Genomic DNA, 5,365 nt, shown 5'->3' with positions numbered 1-5,365 from the left:
GAAAATAATTATAAGGCAGTGCTTGATCGTGTCAATCAGGGATCAAATGAATTGTGGTTAACTTTAAAGTTTTGGCTAGAATGTGGTTAAAAAGTCAATAGTTGTCTTCATAGTCACCAATCTTTAACAATAACAGATTAACCTTTAGGGATGTCACTGTTTGTAAGGGAAGAGAATTGTAAACACTTGTCTGTGATTGTCAATTTACTTTGTATTCAGTTTATTTTTGAAACTCTCATGTTAGCAAGAAAACAAACTGCATAACCCATTGTGCTGCACAGAAATGTCCACAAATCAGAGTTGCAAGCTAAGTGTGCCAAAATAGATCTTCACATCAAATGGATCATTTAGAAATATACACTAAAAATATCTGATTTCATCTGTAAAAACTTTAAAAATGCTGCAGTAAAAATCTATAACCTCATTACAAAAAGCTTCATATAAGAATAACCGTAAATACACTTTTCACACATTTCCCTGCATGACACTTCAATTTTTATGTGTATTGTTTTTGTCATTTCTATGATTGTTTTCAGTTTTTTTTTTTCTATTGAGTTCTGCACAGTAGAGTATTTGTTGATAAATATTATTTATAGCACTTCTTAATTGTATGTGAAGATGATTAAAAATATTTGCACGCATTGACCCAGAGACTGTTTAGATCAGGGGTCACCAATCTCAGTCCTGGAGGGCTGGAGTCCCTGCAGGGTTTAGCTCCAACTTGCATCAACACACCTGCTTGGATGTTTCAAGTATACCTAGTAAGACCTTGATTAGCTTGTTCAGGTGTGTTTGATTAGGGTTGGAGCTAAAATCTGCTGGACACCAGCTCTCCAGGAACACGTTTGGTGACCAGTGGTTTAGATGGATGTCGCTGATAAGAAGATGACGGATGTATACTGTATTTGATGACTGAAATGGCCTTTAACAGCCAGCAGGCGCAAGGCGTCAACATAATGTTAGATTGACGATGTACCCTAATGTTATAGAGATGTTGCAGTTTGTTTGGAAATGAAAAACAGATAGACGTCAATGTCAAACGGCCAACCAAATATCAACGTCTAATGATGTTACAGCTTGACGCTGTGTGGACGTTACCACAATGACGTCTATCAGATGTTGGATTTTGGTTGGCTATACCTGATGAATAAATGTCAGTATTTGACGTCAATATGTTGTTGGTTTACGATGTTGGCTCGATGTTGTATTTTGGTCACTTTCTAACAACCTAAAATCAATCAAATATCAACGTCACTTGATTAGGTGTTTTTTTTTTTGTTTAGTTTTTTAATTGAACAACAAATATACAATTTAAACATGACATCCAAAAAATACAAAACTAACTAATAACATAAAAAATAAATTACATAAATTAAACAAATAAAAAGACAATTCAACATAGAGATCTTTACAATGATAATATTTTAACTTAACCAATTAACAGCAAGAATACTAATCAATTAACTTCAGCTCCTTTGCCACAATAATTGTATTTATACATTTTTCGTTCTTAATATATTGGAGCAATTCTATATACAAATGAAAATCTGCAATAGCAACCTTTAAACAAGGTTTAGAGTTATTTAACCTGCATTTATGAACGTGAAATTTACCGAACAAAATTAAAAGATTCAATAAAAATTCCACAGATAAATTGTTTGAAACAAAATAAAAAATAACGTCTTTGGGGGTCAAATTGCAACTAAAACCTGATATTTTTTGTCATACAATGATAGATCTTCCCAAAATTTTTTGGAATATTCACAAACATAAAAAAGATGAATCAACGTCTCTGGGTGATGTAAACAGAATGAACAGTTTCCATCTGTCTGCGTAAATTTAGTTAATGTTTGATTACTAACATAAATGTTATGTAAAATTTTTAAATGTAGTTCCCTGTACTTGTTACCTACGCAAAAACAAAAAGGAAGCAACTAAGCTTTTTTCCACACAATATCATCGAAATATACATTCCAAAAAAAATTTCCTCTAGGTTATAATGCTCTATTTTTGAAAAATATTAATTTAATAATTTTGTTTGTACATTTTTTACTACAAAAGTCTACCCCATTTAAGTAAAGTGCAGGATCTGATTTCTGATTAGATGCTGGTTAGACACTGAATTTTGGTCACCTGACATCATCACTCTAAAAAAAATAACTCAAGAGGTCTGTTACCACTACATGGTTTAATACATTATTGTAACTTAAAAATTCTAAAATGCTGATGAGATTAAAACTTTTAAGTTACCAGAATAATTTTAATAAGTTTTCAAAACAGGAAAATATTGATAATTACATCAATTCAAAAATGCGGCTAACTTAAAGGTAAATATCTGTCAGTTACTTTAAAACAATATTTAATTTGTAGCAACACAAATACAATTTTCCACACTAATGGAGTTGTTTTGTATTTTTAAGTCCACACACTGATGTTTTTTTGTTATTTTTTATACTAATAATGTGGGACAGTACATGTTTTTGTTTTGTAAAACAATTAAATCCTGTGGTTTATTACAAAAAAAATTACGGAAAAACAAAAATGTTGTTGTTAAATGTATTTCTTACAAGTATGAACAGTACATTTGAAAACAAACAAAAAATTTACAATTTCAGCTACTTAATTTATTTGGGGTTCTAAACTTGTGCATGTAATTCAGTACATAACGCTGGATTTGTTTGCAATTTTAAAATAAAAAACTAATTGAAACAACATTTTTGAGTACTAAACTCATAGATTTGAGGTTTTTGCTATGTAAAAATGCCTCTGATTGAAGAGGAAAATATTTAGCTAACATAATAAAGTTTGTTGTCTGAACTTCATTTTGTTAGATGTTGTCGTAACTTCAATATATTAATGCAAACTGTTGCTATAATTTTTTGTTTTGTTTTGTCTAAACTATATTTTTAAAGTGCATAACCAATATCTAAACCAATATTAATGTCTTATGACGTTGTGTGCCTGCTGGCCAATAACTCGATGGACTACAGAATGTTACGTTTGCACACACTTGTACAAATTAGATGTAAATGCATCAGCTTTTAACAGCGTAATATTCACTACTCACTACTCAAGAGTATTTTTGAAAGGTCTACCTTTTACTCATACTTTGAGTAATATTTACAACAGATACTTTTACTTGCACTACATTTTTAGGCAAGAAGTGTTACTTTTACTTGAGTATGATTTTTCAGTACTCTTTCCACCACTGGTTATCATGATAGTGAAGGACACTAAGCTCATTCTGTGCATTAATATCTTTCTCTCCTTGTGGGAAAAGTTGTTTTTTGATGAGATATTTGTTACAACGTTTTGTGTAGGTGTTAGCACTCCAAAACATTGGTGTATGACAAAAAAAAAATCTGAAATAACTTTCAGTAGCACTTTACAATAAGTTAGCTAGATAACACGAATTGACTGAATATGTGAATGGTGAACTGACCGTTATTCAGCATTGCATAATCTTTGTGAAGTTAAACATATTCTAATGTAAAACTTTAAATGTATTCTTTACAATTAGTTAATCTTTACTACACATTCAGTGATGTTTTTGTTTATGGATTCGATGACCTAACAATGAGCATCACATTTGTTTAGCAATAGTAAATCTGATATGTAAACTAAACATATATTAACATGTTGTTAATACATTAACACATTAATTAATGTGTTAGTTTACATCAGAGGTCACCAACATGGTGCCCACGGGCACCAGGTAGCCCACAAAGATTACATGAGTTGCCCACAGGCCTGTTCTAAAAATAGCTCACCATTGCACCACATACCAGTAAGCTGAATCTAGTATTTTTTTAAGCTATTCTTTTTAAATCACACCTGCATTGGTGTAAAATGTGTTAATGACATTAAGGTATATATATAAAAAAACTAAAACTATTTCAGAAAAATAAAGTATTGCATAATGATGTTTCCTTGTTAAATTATTGTTGAAAACTATTGTGAGCAATCATTAACATGATCAGTGTCTTCACATAGATAAATATCATTAATCATTAATAATAACAACATATAATTAAAAGTACATTGAGAAAAATTGTTATTTAAGGAGAGTGTATCAAACCCTTCACAGTGATTGGTTCCCCTATAGGTGACCCCTCGTTGGTGACCCCTGTTTTACATAAACACATAATACAAAATTGTTAGTAACACATTAGATAATGTTGCAATAGTGTACACTGCAATTAAGTTCATAATTCCAATAACAAATGCTTTGTCAATTATATATCATGTTAATTAATGGTTAACAAACCTATATAACATGCAAGTTTTTGGAGCTAAAGTGGAAACATCGGCTTCAGCTTGCGTTTATCCATGTTTGTTAACCATTAATTAACATCATTTATCATTAACAAAGCTTTTGTTAATGGATTATGAACTTTATTGTAAACTGTAAACTTTTACAACATCTAATGTGTTACTAACATCTGTCTGTTATTTGTTCAGGTTAACTAACGCATGAACTAATGTATTAATTAACACATTAAAATATGTTTAGCTTACATTTCAGATTTAGTATTGCGAAATGAATGTGTTTATTGTTAGATTATGTTATCTAATCTATGAACAAATGCATATGTGTAAGTAAACATTAACTAATAAGGCTGTTGCTGTAAAGAGGTGCATTAAAATATGAGCAAGTTAGCATTAACAAAGATTATAATGATGAAGAATAGTCGTTGTTCTCCATTAGTTCATGTTAACTAATGTATAAACAGTATTATATGTTTAGTTAACATTAACAAAGATTAAGTATTGCTTAACAAATCTGCTTTCACTGTTAATCCATGTTAACTACTGTATTAACTAATAAACCCAAATTGTCAAGTATTAACAATTTTATACGTTCAGAACATATTTTTTTCAGCTGCGGATTTTTTTACTGTCAATTTTACCACTGAAAAAAATAATTCAAAGATAATTCATTGGATTAACTCATTTTTTTTAACATTAAGTGGTTGTAAACAATTTATTTGGGCTGAATTTAAACAAGCAAATTAAGTTGAACATTATTAAACTTAATTTGTTTGTTTAAATTCAACACAAATAAATTGTTTTCAACAGTTCTGCAACACTTTTTTTTCAGATATATTAGTAGGCCTACTGTCAAACTATTATTTACATTCATAATATTGTATCTATATAATTGTGCTTTTATATTTAGGCCTATTATTTTATATATCCTATGTAGGCCTTTGTAGTTATATATTATGCAGAATAAATACACAGTACATATATAATATATAGATAAACTACTTCAAGTATTAACAAAAAACTCAAAGTCATTGCTGGTCAGTCATGTAGATAAGAAATATGGGTCATGGAGAACTGTGCAAATATTTGGATTCCG

At 29.8% G+C, this 5,365-nt stretch overlaps 1 protein-coding gene across 1 annotated transcript in view; it reads left to right on the top strand.

The window, feature by feature from the left end:
* Positions 1–5,365, top strand: part of ube2d3 (ubiquitin-conjugating enzyme E2D 3) — a 59,541-nt gene that overhangs the window by 43,840 nt on the left and 10,336 nt on the right. The window lies entirely within an intron of this gene.

The sequence above is a fragment of the Danio rerio genome, chromosome 13, assembly GCF_052040795.2.
Source record: "Danio rerio strain M-AB ecotype USA chromosome 13, GRCz13ab, whole genome shotgun sequence".
Taxonomy (NCBI): domain Eukaryota; kingdom Metazoa; phylum Chordata; class Actinopteri; order Cypriniformes; family Danionidae; genus Danio; species Danio rerio.
The sequence above is the reverse complement of the archived record's forward strand: the minus strand, read 5'-3'. Positions and strand labels throughout refer to the sequence as shown.